This window comes from Equus quagga, chromosome 2 (assembly GCF_021613505.1).
Source record: "Equus quagga isolate Etosha38 chromosome 2, UCLA_HA_Equagga_1.0, whole genome shotgun sequence".
NCBI classification, from domain to species: domain Eukaryota; kingdom Metazoa; phylum Chordata; class Mammalia; order Perissodactyla; family Equidae; genus Equus; species Equus quagga.
Genome location: NC_060268.1, coordinates 58,149,212 through 58,170,101, shown reverse-complemented (window position 1 = coordinate 58,170,101; position 20,890 = coordinate 58,149,212). Strand labels below are relative to the sequence as shown.

General features: G+C 39.0%; 1 protein-coding gene across 8 annotated transcripts in view; it reads left to right on the top strand.

Annotated features, from left to right (window-relative positions):
* The first annotated feature begins 2,990 nt into the window (after positions 1-2,990).
* The window catches only part of CSNK1G1 (casein kinase 1 gamma 1), a 186,633-nt gene continuing 168,733 nt past the window's right edge, over positions 2,991-20,890 (top strand). For 6 of the 8 annotated variants that reach the window (XR_006887481.1, XM_046653440.1, XM_046653435.1 and 3 more), the window contains exon 1: positions 2,991-3,164. The gene's annotated coding sequence lies outside the window, so the exon portion shown is untranslated. Of the gene's footprint in view, positions 3,211-20,890 lie in introns of all 8 variants that reach the window. The other 2 variants (XM_046653438.1, XM_046653437.1) reach the window with 1 other exon arrangement.

The following is a 20,890-nucleotide window of genomic DNA, read 5'->3' as shown; positions in this document are numbered from 1 at the left end:
GCATAAAACTGCTTTTCTGAATCCTTCCCATACATAAACACCACTTACAAATCTCACTGTACTTAGAATCCTTCAGGCTAACTCACTTTTGGAAAAATTGAAGGTTCACTTGGGCTTTGGTCCAATTATCATTGTTATAATGGTTGAGGATATAATCTTTTGAGGATAGCAAATGGAGGTAGGAGAGATCCTCACTGAATCAAAATTAGGAGGCATGTTAGAAGTCATCTTGTTCAACTCAAGCCGGTTACAGCTGTTCACTAGGTGAACTGTTTTATTAGTTGGCTACTCTAAGTGTGAAAAATGTTGAGTTAAATATTGGAATTTTTCTAACTTTCCTCCTTCTATTCTTGGTTCTGTCTTGAAATAACACAGAAGAAAGTATTCCTTCCACATGACAATCTTCAAATATTTAAAGATAGCTGTTATGTCTTTAGCCTTCTGTTCCTAAGGCTAAACACTGTACTTTTTATGTCACGTGTCTTAAGGGAGTTTCTTTAAGCCCCTTGTATAAGGGGTTATGTCTTTTGTGTTGTATATCGCTTAGGCACATAAATGGTGAATGTGGCTACATTTATTCTAACTGATCTCAAGTATTTATTAATTGTTAGACTCTAGTTTTGGTATCTTTAATATTTGGAGACACCAATGGAACTTTAAGAGTGTTTGAATATTAATTACTCAGGAATACTTAAATATTAACCAATGAGTAACAGAGTGTTGGGTTTCCTCAAAGTAAACATTAGACACCCCAGAAACATTAGATGCCATTCTTTCTTAAATGATTACAAGAGGCAATAAAAAATCGAAAACAGCTTTCAAGAGACTGGGAAAAAAGGCTGGAGGTTCTATATTGATCTATAGGATGAAGATACTGTACTGACTTTGCAGGCTATTTGAGATCTAGCCTAGATCTGAGAGCACTGTTCTAGTTATGGTTCATATTAAGAATATGGATTCCTCTAGTATGGCTCACAAAATCCTAAAAGTGTAGTTAAACCTGCATAGCTAGTTTTAGGCATGGATTGTGCTGTACATATTTAGAGGTCTCCAAGCAATGAATATGTTGAAAATTAAAGAATTATAGAGGTCATGTGATCATCTAGGAGTCAAACCATTCACACACCTATACAAAAGTGACTGAATAATAATTTTTTAAAACCTGTGGGAAGGGAAGAGAGGATCTAAATGAATGCTGTTATAGGTCATATTTCTTTAGGTGACGGGAAAAATAAATCATGCGTAAGATTTGCATTTCTATGTTGGCTTAGACTATCACATTTAATCTTAACTATTAATCTTACCCAATAAACATGTACAGAATACATTTAGCATAATCATGTTTTAAATTTTTTAGAGACTCTAAGTCTATGATAGTTTTAGATAAGTTGTTGCTAATTGGGCTCATAGTTTTATTTACTTTTCTAACTTAAAATTTTTTATATTTAAGCCTGTTGGCAATTGAAATACCAAGCTCGATTTTGTCACGGTAACAGGTTTATCACTTGTCACTTATAGCCAGGTTTTTTAAAGAAGAATTGATTACTGGATGTGCTCAGATTACATTTGACTTGTGTGTATGTATATATTTGCACATGTATGCACGTGGATGGCATGGGTCAAAATGTTTCAGACTTCTTAACCTATACTGACACGTGAATCTGAAGTGATTTCCTAAAGGTTTTGCTGAATTTCCTGTCCAGGGTGAATCATTTTAATGCTGTCTCATGGGTACAGGGAACCAACAGAACTACTGTTTCTTTTAAGTTACCAAAACTCATTTCCTCTGCCTCAGATAAGGTGGACCACAGTTCAATACTGGTGACTAAGGGTTATCATGACCAATAAAATTGGAGCCAGCAGTTGCAAGTACATTTGCTGCCATGGAATAAAGAACAAATTCAGGAGCTACTCTTAAGCTTTACTGCTTTTAAGCAGACCTATGCACGGTAGGAAAAGTAAAGGCAAGATTTTTACTCATTTTTCTCTGAATGCCCAACTACATTTCTCGGAATATTTAACTGCCATAATAATATGGGTCATTTTTCTACAGAGAGGATTAATTATGTTGCTGGGTTTTACCCTAACAAGTAGTTTTCCCAATATTTTCAAAGCCCAGATCACCCGACATTAGAATAAGTGAGGTCTCTTATTAACACTTTTCTTGTCCACGGTGTAGGTATGAAAGTTTATTCTGAGTGGAGGATTAAATGTGTTCCTCCTTCTTAAGCTTGATTACGGGCTTCCTTTGGCCTTTTCTCATTGCTTTTTCTTTTAAAGATTAAAATCACTCCACTCGATTTACAGCGAATCTTTGTTTTGCCCTTCCATTTAGCTAGGTTACTTCCAGATCATACACAAACTTGTACAATCCTTACAAAAGAGAAGATAGGTGAAGACAAAACTTTCCTCACCGTTTGGTTTCAGGGGTTGTCACAGGAGAACGGAGTACGTGAAAAAGCTTTCATAACATTGGAAGAAACTTTTAAAACGCAGTTGAAACATAACTGAAAATCCGCAAGAGGGAGATGCTTGCTAACTCGCCAGAAAATAATTCCCACGAGAGACCGGAGAGATCCTAGGAGGAGCCACTGGGTCGGCCCGCGTCTCAGGGAGGGAGGGAGCAGGTGTATGTAGTGGCTGGGGGCTGGTGGGGGAAGTACAGTTGAAGGGAAAAATCGGATGCGCTTCGTGACTGTGGCAGCGAAGCGTGTGCTCCGTCTAAGACCAAAAGTAGAAGGTAAGAGGGTGTCACCAAAGAGAAGCACACACTCCCACCTACCTCCCGGTAGTCCCCAAAGAAATGGGGGTGGTTCTCTTTGAGGGCACTTCCGCTTAGCAACCCCACGCGGTTGCTAAGGAGGGGCAGTAGCGGGGATGACCCGGAAGTGGTGGTGTCCATCCCTCGCTGCCTGCTTTAAGTTTGCCCTATCGGGAGTGCCGGAGTGCTCTGCGCCGGGCCGAGGGTGGGGCCAGTGCTTGTGGTTCCGGTTTGATTCCTGCCGCTCCTCGGCTCCTCGTCCTCCCCCTCCCCTCCCGCACTTCTCCTCCCTCCCATTCCAGGGAAAGAGAAGCCACCACTGCGGGTGGGTAGAGAAGCGCTTGGCGTCTCCGGGAGGGAACTGACCCCGCCCCGTTTGAACCCCGGATCACGGCCGGACGAGGTACCAGCTGCGGCTTCAACGGGGTCCGAGAGGCTAGAGCCTGAGGGTGTGTGTGTGTGTCTGTGGGGGGTAGTGGGGGGGCCCTTCTCCGGGTCTGGGAGGGGGACGCCGAGGTCCTGGGTGGGGCGCAGGCCGGCGTATGTGTCTGTGGAGGGTTGCGGGGGTGGAATGGAGGGGCTGGGGGACACGGCTGGTGGAGAGTTTCGAGTGGCCGGATTGAGGTTGCAGCGGAGGCGCCCCCTTGGATGCAGAAGACTTCGGCCCGTTTGGACGGGGAGTTTGCCACCTGGAGGGCTTGCTCTGAAAGGGGGAGCATCCCTCCGGGACCAGAAGGAGAGCATGGACTTCGGCGGGGTGGCTGGGGAATCCCATGCTTCCGTTGTCTGCTTCCCCTGCCCACTCCGCTGGGACAGAGCTGGGCTTCGAGGGTTGTGGGGGTTGTGAGTCGGCTGGGCACCGCGGGGAGCCGCCCTTGGCAGAGCTAGGACAGAAGAGTGGGTAAGGAGACCTCCCTCCACCCAACTTCCCTGCGCTTCCTCCACTTCTTCCTTTCTTGCTCTTTTGCCCCAGCGTCATACAGGAGCGGTACCCGCTAAGTGGGCAGGCATCACAGCGTAAAAGAAAGAGGATGGAACCGGGTTTGTTGCTCCTAAATGATACTTCACGTTTGGAAAGTACCAGAGTGGCATATTCAACCAAGTCTCCCAGCTCCATATTAAATCTGGTATAAATTATCTTAGAAAAGTGCAATTCTGAAGAGCAATAAACTGTAAGCTAGTCCAGCATAGCTTTGTGTATTAGATATGCGGGTTTATGAAAAGTAGACTGGGGGAACCGTATAGGTATAGAGGTTTGGTCGAGACATGTTGAGGCAAGCCTTTTTGAGCCTCTTTGTTACCTGTCAGTAAGCCTGACCTAGTTTAAATGAAGCAGAAAGATCCTCTTCATTTATATTTCAATCAGTCACTGAATTGTAGGTATTGTGTGGTGCTAGATGTCTCAGAATAGATATGTGAACGTTCAGAGACAAGATTCTCTTCTTTTGAGCCTATCTTTTAATCCTTTAAGGAGATAATTGTGGTCAAGTGGAAGTATTGGCTTTGAGGTAGGTAAATCTGGGATTGAACCCAGACTGCTACTGGCTAGTTGTTGACCTTGGGCAAGTCGTGGAACTTACCAGAGATTCAGATTCTTCATAAATAAAATGAGTTAAAATTCTTACCAATATTGTAAGGGGGAGTCATGTATTTAAATAACAGCCCACTTTAAATGGAAGCATCTTTTGATTGAAAGATGAATTATTATCATTAATCTTACACAGTAAAGGTAGCCCACTTTTGTGGAATGAAGTTTGAGATAGGAAGGGAACTGGATAATATTTCAAGACATATGTATACAACAGAACTTTCAGTGGCTTCTGGAAATTGATCTTAAGTAGGATGAAATTCAGTTATCAGTAGTTTTTAAAACTCTTAAAAATAAAGCAGAATACGTGCATTTATTGAAATGACCAATAATGTTTCAAAGGTTTTTCTCAGAGTATAGTATGAATTGATAAGAAGAACATTTAAAAAGTAGTGTATGTTAATCTTAATTAATATCACATGACTCTGTAAAGAAGTAAAGTTTGGGCATAAAATAGAAAGTAGTTGTACTTTTAAGATTAAAATCAGTGTCAGTATTGTGACTCATCTTTAGATTTAAACGATAGCAAAACTTATAGAATTCTTATATGTATAATCTGTAAAATAAATGAAAATGGAATGGATTTCTGCCTTTAAATCATTCATGATGAGAATACAGAAATATCAGAAACACGAAGTTTTTATATTCATTTTGTAGATTTAAAATGATAGTTATAGGTAGCCTATTATATGTCAGATTTTCAGCTAATATAGTTTGCTTTTTGATGTAACTTGTAGTGAGTAATTTTTAATTTTTAAATGTACTTTATACTCAAAGTAAAAAAATCAGATAACTTGCTTTTATGATAGTTTTTGTATATGTACAAAGTTTGTAATTCAATATCACTTTTTAGAGAGGCTTATAGATTTTGCATACTTTTGAGAGAAATTTTCAAATATATTTCTTGGCCATGTCTCTGTCTTTTAAACAGAGTTCAACTTTTTTTTTGTTGATAAAACTCTTCAAACTATATTTGCATGCTCTTTGAGGTAGAGATACTATTTTAAATTTTATCTGCCACTCTAGCTACATAATAGGCACCAAATAAATATTGGTCAAATTGATAAATGGATGGATAGATTTAAAATTATTAATAAAGTCTCTATACTAATTTTTTTTCTTTTGAGGACGATTAGCCCTGAGCTAACTGCTGTCAATCCTCCTCTTTTCGCTGAGGAAGACTGGCCCTGAGCTAACATCCATGCCCATCTCCCTCTACTTTATATGTGGGACGCCTACCACAGCATGGTGTGCCAAGTGGTGCCATGTCCACACCCGGGATCCGAACCAGCGAACCCCGGGCCGCCAAAGTGGAACGTGCGAACTTAACTGCTGTGCCACCAGGCTGGCCCCAATATACTATTTTTTTTAATAATTTATTTTTCCTTTTTCTCCCCAAAGCCCCCCGGTACATAGTTGTATATTTTTAGTTGTGAGTCCTTCTCCTTGTGGCATGTGGGACCCTGCCTCAGCATGGCTTGATGTCTGGTGCCATTTTGGCGCCCAGGATCTGAACCGGCGAAACCCTGGGCTGCCGAAGCAGAGTGCACGAACTTGGCCATGGGGCCAGCCTCTATACTATTTTTTAAAAAGAGTTTAAATTATGTTTTTGCTACAGTTGTAGATTTTTTGTAAGGTTATTCAACTTTCTAAATGGCCTTTATGGGAATGTAAAGTCTTTAGTGTGTTTATATATAAGCTTTTAGCTGTGTTTTCCTGGATCATTATTTCCATCCCCTTTTGAATCTCAAAGTTGAGGCCATATTATCTTTGGTAAAGCCTTCAGAAGCTCCCATTTTTTTCCCTCTATCTTCTCATAAAACTTTAATAAACCTTTATTTTGGCCTAAGAGGGAGGATACTAGCTGTTAGAGTAAAAAGGTCTATCTAAATTGTAGGCAGCAGTGGAGACTGTTAGAGAAGATACTTTTCTCAATGACCTTTTCCACTCAAGCAAAGTATGTGGCCATTCCAAGGATCTTTGCAGTTGTCACTTGTGGAATTTGCTTGTCAGGAACTCTAAAAATGACTAAACCTTCCTTTAATATCCATCTCTTGGAGGATCTCAGAAAGTTTTAGGAAAGATTGGGAAGGTTTTTATACCATAAACTAGAATCCTATGATAAACAAAGTACGGTTAATTTTATTGGTGTTGCCAAATCAGGAGTGAAAGTTACTGTGGAAATGTTTAAAAAATGCCAGACATACTCAAACCAAATGAGTATTCTTCCAGAGTTTATTTTAAAGCATATTTCTTTTTGGAGATATGATTTGGTGTCTAATAAGGATAAGTAATCATTGTATTCAGAAAAAAAGGCTAATATCATAGACAGATTTTAGTATCATCAGTCTTGATAGAAACTGCTTCAATGGCTTCAGATAAGTGGAAGTAGATTTTCATGAAAGAACGTTAGAATTTGTGGAATGGTAGTTTTTCTCCTTTAACAGCTAACTTGTCGCTACTCATTTCTGCCTAATATAGAAACTTTGAGAATCTGGGAGGAAAAAAAAAGAGTGAATTTACTTTAAAACTACCATTTTAAGTTTTGTAGATTACTTATTTGGAGAGCTAAATTGGATTTTGACATTATATTGGGATTGTGTTCAAGATGGACTCAGGAAAAAAAATTAGATGCCATCTGTTTCAGATTCCTTATTCCCTCACCCCTTCATGTTTTGTGGCTTTGAATTCATCAGATTACTTTTCAAAAATAAAAATCCTCAGTAGATTTAGGTTATATAATTTCAGCTATATCAGTGAACACATAACTAAGAGAACTTGCAGTTTTATATTGAGTTACACAGGAAGATCACAGGCATTGGTTAAAAGTAATTGTTATTTCAAACTATCTGAACATTAGGTAGCTTCATGCATCTTTGTCATCATTTACTTATTAAACCATTCTTGTGAGTAGTGCTTACCATAGTCTATTTGTTGGTGGAAGTTGCTAAAAAAATGGATTATGAAGATACAAGGTAAATCTTTTTTTCCTTTGATGTCACAATCAGAAGAGAAGCTTTTGCTGAGGATTTTTAATTTAGTGGTAAGTCCACTTAAACTTACTCTTTCAGTAGTGAGTTTTGCCTCTCCTTATGCCAGTTGCTATAGTTTTCATCTGAATGGTACTACACAGTTCATAGGGCACATAATTGTCACTTTTCATTTTGGATCTTAATAAATCCTGAGGACAGGCTGTTGGGTTTACTGAGCTGGAAAAGACCAGAACTTGTTCAGGTTACAGTAGTTGGCACCTGCTATGGATCAGGAAGACCCAAGCATTTTTGAGAAACTATAAAGTAGAACTAGTGTGGTAACCCAGGAATGGCCTGAAGAGAGAGCCATCTGGATAGAAGAGAGCCATGCTTTGTCGCAGCAGGAATCTTCTGGTGATGTATAAAGACAGATGGAGTACCTCTATGCTGCTGTAGTCTCTTCCTTACCCAGAAGCTCCAAGTGGGCAGTGTAGCTATGGCAGGGGCTGGGGTGTCATGGATGGGAATTGTTCTTCAATAATCACTCACCCATCACAATGGAGGCATAGACATACTGAGGAAAGGGATAGTTTCTTGGATTCTGCCTGGGCCAGAGAAGCTGAGTGAACAGGTAGCCATTGCCCTTGCCATCAAAGAGGACTTGGTACAACACCTCTGGATGCTGGGTAAGCCTTTCAGAATGCTACAGTTTGATGTCTGCATCAAAATGCCACAGAAATTTCCCAAGGAACAGTGGCATTGGACCCACATTGATTTCTGTAGCTTACATATTCTAACTTTTTAACCTAGAAAAAGGGGTGTTGAGGACTTTTGGGCCTCTGAATGAAAGTCCCATACCGTTATGTCCGTCTTTATAAATTTATAAATATACTTTAATTTGTCTGGTGGCATTAATGAATAATGTGAAAAGGTTTTGTGTTTTTTTTTTTGAGGAAAATTAGCCCTGAGCTAACTGCTGCCAATCCTCCTCTTTTTGCTGAGAAAGACTGGCCCTGAGCTAACACCCGTGCCCATCTTCCTCTATTTTATATGTGGGACGCCTGCCACAGCATGGCTTTTGCCAAGCGGCACCATGTCCGTACCTGGGCCCACGAACCCCGGGCCGCCGAAGCGGAACGTGGGCTCTTAACTGCTGCGGCACCGGGCTGGCCCCCTGAAGAAGTTTTAAGTTGTTTTTTGTGTGTGTTCTTGAGTGTCCATGATAATCACCGAATCTCATTTTAGTTCCTCAGGCTAAATTGCTAACCATAGCTGAGGTTAGGTAACTTCCCAGCTGAATTTCTTATTTCCTAGAGATCCCTCTCTGATGTAGATGCTAGTGAGCATGGATATGTCCAATGCCAGGAAAAAGGCAAGGGGATTAAAGTGAATGTTTTTAATTTAAATTTATTTAAAGTGAATTTTTTTTCTTTACTAGAATTTCTGTAGTCTAAAGTACCAGTATCTACTCTTTGAGATTGTGGGTACCCAGTTTTTTAAAAAATTGACTTTATTTTTTTGAACAGTTTTAGATTTATAGAATAATTGAGCAGATAGAGATTTCCATGTCTCTCCATTACTACATAACTCCTCTTCCCATTTCCCCTATAATTAACATCTTGAGTTAGTGTGGTACATTAGTTACAATTAATGAACCAATATTGGTACATTAACTATAGTCCATAGTTTTCATTAAGGTTCATTCTTTGGGTGTTGCAGTTCTGTGGGTTTTAACAAATACATATTAACATGTATCTACCATTATAGTTTCATACAGAATAGTTTTACCACCCTAAAAGTTCCCTGTGTTTTACCTATTCATCCCACCACTCCTTCCCCCAGAGTCCCTGGCAACCACTGACCTTTTTACTCTCTGGTTTTGCCTTTTCCAAAACTTTGTATTGGAATCATATAGTATGTAGCCTTTTTAGACTGGTTTATTTCACTCAGTAATATGCATTTAAGTTTCCTCCATGTCTTTTTGTGGCCTGATAGCTCATTTCCTTTTATTGCTGAGTAATTTTTCACTACGTGGATATATTACAGTTTGTTTATCCCTTCACCTATTGAAGGGCGTCTTGGTTGCATCCATTTTTTTGGTGATTATGAATAAAGCTGCTGTACACTTGCATGTGTAGTTTTGTGTGGACATAAGCTTTCAACTCCTTTGGGTAAATATCTAGGAGTGTGATTGCTGGATCGCATGGTCGGACTGTGTTTAATTATGTAAGAAACTGCCAAACTGGTTTCCACAGTGGTTGTACCGTTTTGCATTCCCATCAGCAATGAATGAGTGTTCCTGTTGCTCCACATCCTTGCTAGAATTTGGTGTTGTCAGTTTTTTGTAGTGTAGCCATTGTAATAGGTGTTTTAATTTGCAGTTCCCTAATGACATACAATGTTGAGCACCTTTTTATGTGTTTATTTGCCATCTATAGTCATGTGTTGCTTAATGTTAGGAATTCGTTCTGAGAAATGTGTCATTAGGCAATTTTGTCATTTTGTGAACACCGTAGAGTGTACTGAAGCAGAATCAAATTTGCCACCCCAAAATGTATCTGTTTAACATGAGGATTATTTTAGGCTGCTTATTTTTAATAAACAATAGACTCAGAAAGTTTTTCTTGTTACCTCCCCTTTAACTGCCTAAAAGAATTCAGATAAAAAAACCTGTTTCAGGAAACGCGGTATCACCTTAGCATAACATGAATTAGGTGGTAGACAGGGAGGAACCTAGGAAACCCTGTTTGTTGGGCTCCCCTCTGTGTTCTTCTGTTTCTGTGTAGCCAAACAAATGCTTGTTTTCCAAATGTTTGTTCCTTTTCACCTGCTTGTGAATTGCTTTCCTTCCTTAGAAGTCCCTGACTCTCTCCACCTCCAACATCTTTTTTTTTTTTTTTGAGGAAGATTAGCCCTGAGCTAACTACTGCCCATCCTCCTCTTTTTGCTGAGGAAGACTGGCCCTGAGCTAACATCCGTGCCCATCTTGCTCTATTTTATACATGGGACGCCTACCACAACATGGCTTTTTGCCAAACAGTGCCATGTCTGCACCCAGTATCCAAACCAGCGAACCCCGAGCCACCGAGAAGCGGAATGTGTGCACTTACCCGCTGCGCCACTGGGCCAGCCCCTCCAACGTCTTTTTTTTTGTCTTTAGCTGAGGATGGTATTTAAGGTGAGGGCTTCAGCCATTTTGGCTAGTTATTTGGTTTTCCTGGGTTTCTTCCGTGTATACATGTTATTAAACTTTTGTTTTTCTTCTGTTAGCCTGTCTCATGTCAAGTTAATTCTTAGACCAGCCAGAAGAACCTAGAAGGATAGAGGAAAATTTCTTCCTCCCCTACAGTACTTACACAAACCTAGATGGTATATCTTACTACAAACCTAGGCAGTGTGGTACTAATCTTATGAGACCACCGTCGTATATGTGGTTTGTCAATGACTGAAACGTTATGCAGCACCTGTCTGTATATATCTTCTTTGGTGAGGTTTCTCCTTAGATCTTTTGCCCATTATTAAATTGGGTTCTTTGTTTTCTTATTGTGGAGTTTTAAGTGTTCTTTGTGTATTTCAGATAGAAATCTTTTATCAGGTATGTTTTTTGCCAATATTTTCTTGCAATCTGTGGCTTATCTCTTTATTCTCGTAACAGTGTCTTTCATAGAACAAAAGTTTTTAATTTTAATAAAGCCCAATTTATCAAGTTTTTCTTTCGTAAGGCATACTTTTGGTGTTTTACCTAAAAACTCATTGTCAGACTCAGGGTCACATAGATTTTCTCCTATGTTATCTTCAAGAATTTTTATAGTTTTGCATTTTACATTCACATTATATTCACATGAGTCCTAAGATCCATTTTGAGTTAATTTTTGTGAAAGTTTTGAGGACTGTGTCTGTATTCATATTTTTGCACAAGGATGTCCAATTGTTTTAAAAAATGTTTCCTATTCTAGAAATGTTATTGTACTTTTTAAAAAGACTTTATTACTTTAGAGCAGTTTTAGGTTCACAGCAAAATTAAGAGGAAGGTAAGGGGCCGGCCCTGTGGTGCAGCGGTTAACTTCGCACATTCTGCTTCTTGGCGGCCTGGGGTTCGCCAGTTCGGATCCTGGGTGCGGACTTGGCACTGCTTGGCACGCCATGCTGTGGTAGGCATCCCATGTATAAAGTGGAGGAAGATGGGCACAGATGTTAGCTCAAGGCCAGGATTCCTCAGCAAAAAAGAGGAGGACTGGCAGTAGTTAGCTCAGGGCTAATCTTCCTCAAAAAAAAAAAATAAGAGGAAGGTAAGAGATTTCCCATATACCCTCTGCCCTCACACATGAATAACCTTCCCTATTATCAACATGCTCAATCATAGTGGTACATTTATTACAATTCATGGACCTACATTGACACATCATAATCACGAAAGTCCATAGTTTAAGTTAGGATTCATTCTTTCTGTTGTATATTCTGTGGGTTTGGAAAATGTATAATAACATCTATCCATCATTATAATATCATACAGAGTATTTTCACTGCCCAAAATCCTCTGCTCTACCAGTTCATCCCTCCCCCCAACCCCAAGCCCAGGGCATTATTTTTTTTTTAGAAACTAAAATGATAAAATAATTTATGGGGGTGGTTTTGAAAAGAGATTTTCCTAGCATTCTCAGATGTGATTAGAAGTATTGTTGAGAGTCTGAGTTTCCCTTTCAAAAAGATTGATATTAGGTCATTAGGTGTTAATTGACAGGTACTTAATTCTTTGTTTGAGATATGTAATTAGGCATTAGGAAGTGTGAGCTAAATGTGATACTGGCCATGTCACAGTTGCAGGTAGTAAAGGGGCTTGATAGGAGACCTAAATTCAGAGTTTTTGAACTATCACAAACTTAAGGTCCTTTGCCACTTGGCGCTTGTGTTTTGTTGTTGTGCAGATTTCTTGGCCACCTTCTCCAGTGTTTGCTTCTTCCTATTACACTTGTTGAAGACTATCCAGAAGCTTGAGCTGGCAAAGACTGAGTAGGAAGAGATGTCATGCGTACTGCTGTTGTTGCCTGATTATTTCCAATTGTGACTCAGGGGGGAATATCTATTCTAAAAGTAATAAAATGCTGTCCTGAGACACTATTTCTCACATAGCTTAAGTAGTAATTGTTAGCTAGAATCCTCTTTTCAGTTGCTTTTATGACTGTCCTGGACTTCTAGGACACCTTCTACTTTCCAAAATTATTTTCTTAATTAGTATTGTGACACTCAGATATTTTGGTCATCTAATGTGTGATGTAAAAATTGTTTAATAGTTTCACTTTTGGATTTTGTTTGCTTTTTTACCTAGTTAAATAACAACAGACAAAGAATAATCTGTTTCTATGGAAGCACTCAGGTTTTCCAGAGATAGATGCTCTCCAAATCAATCAATACATAAGCTTACTTTATCTTTAATAGGATCCATCTGGCTAATGCCTGTGTTTCATGAGTTTCAGAGATTATGGAATCATAAAGCTAGAAAAACATGGAGATGGTTTAGACTCTCATTTTACAGCTGAGACTACTTAAGTGCAGAGATGCTGAGTGACTTGCTAAGGATTGTATAGCTAATGAGTCAGACTGGAACCTAGGTCTCCTGCCTCCCAGTCCAGTCCTATTTCTGATATAATACACTAATTAATTCATTTCAGTTAATGAAGAAATTATGATTTTATAAGAAGTAAATTTTTCAGGAAGTTTAAGTGGACTATTAAACTACTACAGTATTAGAATTCAAATAGTTGGTTGGATTCCCAGTTAATTTGTGAAGTCTTGAGTGAGTGTGTATTTCTTGAAGTACCAGGTATCATTGGATCTTTAGAGTAAATTTGTTATTTTTCACATTCTATATAGAAATTGGCTAATTCAAAAATGATGAAGATATTATAGTCTATATTAAGCAAGCACACATTTGGCTGCATTAAAATGGATTTTTTTGCACAATGGAAATAATCTGTTAATATTTAATGTCATAAAGCAGCAGTGGAATTCTGCTTAATGTGGTAGTGTATTTATAAAACTAGAGTGTTATGTAAAATCTAAAAGTGTGGATTAATATGCATCTGGTGAATTCAGGGCTTGAAGGATACACATCTGTTGAGAAAACAAATCATAGAACTATTCAGAGCTTCAGCATCTTTAAATATGTGTGCTTTAATTCTCTTTAACTGTTTTGAAACAGTGTTTAATGGGTTTGGAAAAGGCCGTTTGCTCTAAGGAAGCAACTCTGAAGCTATTTATGATGCTATTAATCATTTTATTATTCTCCATAGCATTTTGATACATTAGTATTTTTCTTTCCAATTTATTTATTGGAAAAGGAAGGAGTTAAATGACTCACCATAACAAAATGAGTTTGTTGTAGAATTGTATTAAAAAAAAGAGAGTATAGTTTCTTTTGTTGTGGCAGTGATTTTTGAGTTCATAATAGTTTACATCATTGTGCAATTTCAGTTGTACATTATTTCTTGTCTGTCACCACATAAGTGCTCCCCTTCACCTCCTGTGCCCACCCCCGTCTCCCCTTCCCCTGGTAATCACTGAACTGTTTTCTTTGTTCATGTGTTTATTTTCCACATATGAGTGAAATCATCTGGTGTTTGTCTTTCTCAGTCTGACTTATTTCACTTAGCCTAATTCCCTCCAGGTCCATCCATATTGTTGCAAATGGGGTGATTTCTTTATGGCTGAGTAGTAGTCCATTGTATATACATATACTACAACTTCTTTATCCAGTCATCAGTCGATTGGCACTTGGATTGTTTCCATGTCTTGGCTATTGTGAATAGTGCTGCAGTGAACGTAGGGGTGCATGTATTGCTTGGATTGTTGATTTCAAGTTGTTTGGGTAGATCCAGTAGTGCAATAGCTGGGTCGTATGGTAGTTCTGTTAGTTTTTTGAGGAATCTCTGTACTGTTTTCCATAGTGGCTGCATCACTTTGCCTTCCCACTAGCAGTGTATGAGGGTTCCCTTTTCTCTACATTCTCTCCAACATTTGTTATTTTTTGTCTTGGTGATTATAGCCATTCTAAAGGGTATAAGACGATATCTGAGTGTAGTTTTGATTTGCATTTCCCTGATGATTAGTGATGTTGAACATCTTTTCATGTGTTTATTAGCCATCTGTGTATCTTCTTTGGAAAAATGTCTGTTCATATCCTCTGCCCATTTTTTTGATCAGGCTGTTTGTTTTTTTGTTGTTTAGTTGTGTGAGTTCCTTACATATTATGGAGATTAACCCCTTATTGGATATATGATTTGCAAATGTTTTCTCCCAATTGATGGATTGTCTCTTTGTTTTGATCCTAGTTTCTTTTGCCTTGCAGAAGCTCTTTAGTCTAATGAACTCCCACTTGTTTATTTTTTCTTTTGTTTCCGTTGTCTGAGAAGACATGGTATTCAAAAAGATCCTTTTAAGTTCGATGTCAAAGTTACCTATATTGTCTTCCAGGAGTTTTATGGTTTAAGGACTTATCTCCAAGTCTTTGAACCATTTTAAGTTTATTTTTGTGTATGACGTGAGATAGTGGTCTACTTTCATTCTTTTGCATGTGGCTGTCCAGTTTTCCCAACATCATTTATTGAAAGATTGTCTTTTCTCCATTGTATGTTCTTGGCACCTATGTCGAAGATGTGTGGTTATATTTCTGGGCTTTCCATTCTGTTCCATTGATCTGTGTGCCTGTTTTTGTACCAGTAGCATGCCATTTTGATCACTATGGCTTTGTAGTATATTTTGAAGTCAGGGATTGTGATGCCTCCTGCTTTGTTCTTTTTTCTCAGTATTGCTTTAGCAATTCAGGGTCTTTGGTTGCCCTGTTTGAATATTAGGATTTTTTTGTTCTCTTTCCGTGAAGAATGTTATTGGGATTCTGATTGGGATTGCACTGAATCTGTAGATTGCTTTGGGTAATATGGACATTTTAACTATGTTTATGCTTCCAATCCATGTGCATGGAATCTCTTTCCATCTTTTTATGTCATTATCTATTTCTTTTAATAATGTCTTACAGTTTTCATTGTATAAGTCCTTCACTTCCTTAAATTTATTCCTAAGTACTTTATTCTTTTTGTTGCAATTGTAAATGGGAATTGTATTCTTGAGTTCTCTTTCTGTAAGTTGTAGTACAGGAATGCAACTGTTTTTTGTAAGTTGATATTGTACCCTGCAACTTTACTGTAGTTGTTAATTATTTCTATTAGTTTTCTGATGGATTCTTTAGGGTTTTCTATATTTAAGATCATGTCGTCTGCAAACAGCGAGAGTTTCACTTCTTCACTCCCTATTTGGATTCCTTTTATTCCTTTCTCTTGCCTAACTCCTCTGGCCAAATCCTCCAGTGCTATGTTGAGTAAGAGTGGTGACAGTGGGCATCCTTGCCTCATTCCTGTTCTCAGAGGGATGGTGTACAGTTTTTCCTCATTGAGTATGATGTTGCCTGTGGGTTTGTCATATATGGCCTTTATTATGTTGAGGTCATTTCCTTCTATCTCCATTTTGCTAAGAGTTTTTATCATAAATTGCTGTTGGATCTTGTCAAATGCTTTCTTTGCGTCTATCGAGATGATAATGTGGTTTTTATTCCTCATTTTGTTAATGTGGTGTATCACATTTGTTGATTTGTGGGTGTTGCACCATCCCTGTGTCCCTGGAATAAATCCCACTTGATCGTGATGTATGATCTTTTTGATGTATTGCTGTATTTGGGTTGCCAGTATTTTGTTGAGGATTTTTGCATCTATGTTCATCAGTGATATTGGCCTGTAGTTTTCCTTTTTTGTGTTGTCCTTGTCAGGCTTTGGTATCACAGTCCTGTTGGCCTCATAGAATGTGTTAGGAAGCATTCCATCTTCCCTAATTTTTTGGAATAGCTTGAGAAGGATAGGTATTAAATCCTCTCTGAAAGTTTAGTAGAATTCCCCAGGGAAGCTGTCTGGTCCTGGACTTTTATTTTTGGGATGCTTTTGATTACTGTTTCAATCACTTTACTTGTGATTGGTCTGTTCAGATTCTCTATTTCTTCTTGATTCAGCTTTGGGAGGTTGTAAGAGTCTAAGAATTTATCCATTTCCTCTAGATTGTCCATTTGGTTGGCATAGTTTTTTGTAATATTCTCTTATAATCCCTTGTATTTCTGTTGTATCCATTGTTATTTCTCCTTTTCATTTGTAATTTTATTTATCTGCGCTTCCTCTCTTTTTTTCTTTGTAAGTCTGGCTAGAGATTTTTCAATTTTATTTATCTCCTCAAAGAACCATCTCTTTGTTTCATTGATCCTTTCTACTGCCTTTTTTGTTTCAATAGCATTTATTTCTGCTCTGATTTTTATTATTTCTCTCCTGCTGACTTTGGCCTTTGTTTGTTATTCTTTTTCCAATTCAATTAGGTGTAGTTTGAGATTGCTTATTTGGGACTTTTGTTGTTTATTAAGGTGAGCCTGTATTGTGATGAATTCCCCTTTTAATACAGCTTTTGCTGCATCTCACATGAATTGGTATGGTATGTTTTCATTTTCATTAGTTTCCAGATTTCTTTTTTTTGAGGAAGAGTAGCCCTGAGCTAACATCTGCCACCAGTCCTCCTCTTTTTGCTGAGGAAGACTGGCCCTGAGCTAACATCCATGCTCATCTTCCTCTACTTTATATATGGGATGCCTACCACAGCATGGCTTGACAAGTGGTGCAGAGGTGCGCACCCGGGATCCAAACCAGCAAACCCCGGGCCTCCAAAGTGAAATGTGTGCATTTGTCTCCTGAGCCATCAGGCCAGCCCCTGTCTCTAGAGATTTTTTGATTTCTTGTTTAATTTCTTCAATGATCCATTGCTTGTTCCATATCATATTGTTTAGTCTCCACATCTTTGTCCCTTTCTCGGCTTTTTTCTTATAATTAATTTCTAGCTTTATAGCGTTGTGATTGGAAAAGATGCTTGTTATTATTTCAGTCTTCTTAAATTTATTGAGGCTTGCCTTGTTTCCCAACATATGGTCTATCCTTGAGAATGTTCTGTGTGCACTTGAGAAGAATGTGTATTCTGCTCTTTTTGGATGGAGTGTTATATATATGTCTGTTAAGTCTAAGTGATCTAGCTTTTCATTTAATTCCACTATTTCCTTGTTGATTTTCTGTCTGGATGATCGATCCATTGATGTGAGTGGAGTGTTGGGGTCCCCTATTATTATTGTGTTATTTTTAATATCTCCTTTTAGGTTTGTTAATAGTTGCTTTATGTACTTTTGTGCTGCTGTGTTGGGTGCATAGATATATATATATTTTTAAAGATTTTATTTTTCCTTTTTCTCCCCAAAGCCCCCTGGTACATAGTTGTATATATTTTTTCAGTTGTGGGTCCCTCTAGCTGTGGCATGTGGGATGCTGCCTCAGCATGGCCTGATGAGCAGAGCCATGTCCGCACCCAGGATCTGAACTGGTGAAACCCTGGGCCGCTGAAGCAGAGCATGTGAATTTAACCACTCAGCCATGGGGCTGGCCCCTCTCCCTTTTTTTTTTTTTTTAAGGTTAGGGTCTCCTTGAGGATTTCTTGTAGGGGGGCATCTCATGGCTACAAACTCCGTTAGCTTATGTTTGGCTGGGAAAGTTTTTATTTCTCCATCATATGCGAAGGATATTTTCACTGGGTAGAATATTCTTGGCTGAAAGTTTTTGTCCTTTAACGATTTGAATGTGTCATTCCAGTTTCTCCTAGCCTGTAAGTTTTCTGCAGAGAAATCCACTGAAAGCCTGATAAGGTTTCTTTTGTAGGTTATTTTCTCCTGCCTTGCTGCCCTTAGTAGTCTTTCTTTGTCATTCACTTTTGCCAGTTTCGCTACTATATGCCTTGCGGTAGGTCTTTTTATATTGGCATATTTAGGAGATCTGGTAGCTTCTTCCATGTGGATTTCCATCTCCTGCCCTAGGTTTGGGATGTTCTCTGCTATTATTTCTTTGAACAAACTTTCTCCTCCATTCTCTTTTTCTTTTTCTGGAATATCTATAATTCTTATGTTGCATTTCCTAATTGAGCCAGATGTAGCTCAGAGACTTTCTTCATTTCTTTTTAGTTTTAATTTTCTTTCCTCCTCTATCTCGAGCATTTCAACATGTCTATCTTCAATTATGTTGAGAGACTCATCTATGATGTCCACTCGTCAGAGAATCCATATTTTGTTTTATTTCTTCCATTGTGTCTTTCCTCTCTATATTTCTGATTGGTTCTTCTTTATAGTTTCGATCTCTTTTGTGAAGTAGCTCCTGAACACGTTGAATTGTTTTTCTACATTCTCTTTTAACTCGTTGAGTTTTTTGATGATAGCTATTTTGAATTCTTTGTCGTTTAGATTACGTATTTCTGTGTCCTCAGGATGGATTTCAGAGTACTTCTCATTTTCTCTCTGGTCTGGATATCTAATATAATGTTTGATATTGCTAGAGGGAGTGGCTCTGTGTTTTCACAGCCTGGTGTTATTTGATCACAGTTACTTCCTGTCGCCACTGGATGAGTCTCAAGAGGTGCATATTCTGAGCCCTCTACCTTCAGCCGAAATCCCAGGTGCTGGAGCTGGGCTGCGTGTTTTGGGGGACGGGTGCTTTCTCCTGCTTGCTCTTGGGGGTTTTCTTTTTCTGCTCTTGCTATCTGCTCTCCTGGGGTGTTGGCTTGATAAGGTCACCCCCTGTGAAAGTTTTCCTCCCAGTAGAGGGCTTCCCTCTAGGCTGCAAGAGCCCACCAGGCATCCTTGATGTTCCTGTGAATGAACGTCCCCTCCCCCATTCCTTCCCTCTTGTGGGCCTTCCATGGTCCCGGATCACGGTCTTTACGGGAGGGAGTGAAGTTTTCTCTTACCCTGTTCTGTCTCCTCTGAGGAGGGCTCCAGCCTCTCTGCCCTCCATCGTATGGCTGTGTGGGTCTCTCCGACGTTTTGTGTGTTGTGTTTGGATGTCTTCTTTTAGAGTGTGAATGTCCTTTTTGTTGTATGTTGGAGGGGAGAGATTATTGGGGAAGCTCATTATGCCATGATGCTGACACCATTCCTATAGTTTCTTGAATTGGACAGATTAGGAATATTTTAAAGCTCTGAGTTCTAATTTGAATTCACAGTCAAGGAAGAATTAACCACAGAGTTCCTACTGTGTATTTATTCATACTAGTACTGTAGGAATATAGAAATTGAAGATATGATCATCAACCAGTTGGAGAAACAAGACTTAAAATGAAAGATAGAGAGTAATACAACCTGATGTGTAACTAAGTGCAAACTTGATGATATAATCTGGGAATACTATAGGAATTTAGAGGGGAGAAAATTCAGTGAATGTTCATATTTCTGATGGGAAGGCAATTGAAGGTAAAGTAGTGGATCTTAACTCTGGCTCCTCTTTACAATCACCTGGGCAAACTTTTCCCAGGACCAATTGAATCAAAATCTTAGGGGTGATGCATCCATAGTTTTTTGAGGCTTCCCGAGGTGATTGTAATGGGTAGGCAGTCTTGAGAACCACAGGTTTAAAGGCTGGGTATGATTTGGGTAGACAAAAAAGTGTTTTGTGGCAGCAAAGTTAAACAGGGAGGGAGAATGGGGCATTGTGAAAAGACTAATCCAATCCAAGCAATATGTACTGGGTAGGGAGTAGAGAGAAATAAGTTTAAGGAGGCAGAATGGGCTCATATTTTAGAGCAGTACTTCTCAAAGTGTGGTTCCTCAATCAGCACCATTACCATCACCTGGAAATTTATTTCAAATGCAAATTCTGAGGCTCTGCTCCAGACTTATTGAATTGGAAACCCTAGGGATGAGGTCCAGCAATGTGTTTTAACATGCACTCCATATGATTCTGACGTACAATAAAGTTTGAGAACAGCTTTTTTTTTTTTGACAAAGATTAGCCCTGAGCTAACTGCTACTGCCAATCCTCCTCTTTTTGCTGAGGAAGACTGGCCCTGAGCTAATATCCATGCCCATCTCCCTATACTTTGTATGTTGGATGCCTAGCACAACATGGCTTGCCAAGCGGTGCCATGTCCGCACCTGGGATCCGAACCAGTGAACCCCAGGCTGCCGAGAAGTGGAACATGCAAACTTAACTGCCAAACCACCAGGCCAGCCCTGAGAACAGCTTTTATTAGAGGATAGTGAAAGTCAGGCAAAGGCAGTTAAATTTGATATCATAATAAGTAGGGACCCATTGAAGATTTTTTAAGCTGGGGAGTAACAGGATGTATTTTCATGTAGCAAGGTGAATCTGATGGTGATGTGCAGAATCCTTTGGACTACCAAAAGACAGGAATGAAGGAAGCCAGTTGAGGAGATATACACATTATCTAGCAGCAGTGAGGGCCTGTTTTATTGAAGTATTACTGGACATACAGAATAGTAGTAACAATGATGGCAGTTTATTGAGTTTATGTATAGGCCGTATGCTAAATGCTTTGGACACATTATCTCGTTTCATTCTCACAGCAAGCCACTGAAATGTGGCTATTTCTGTTTTACAGATCAGGCAATGAGGCAAAGAAAGGAAGATTACCTCCAAAGTTCACACTGCTGGTGACAGT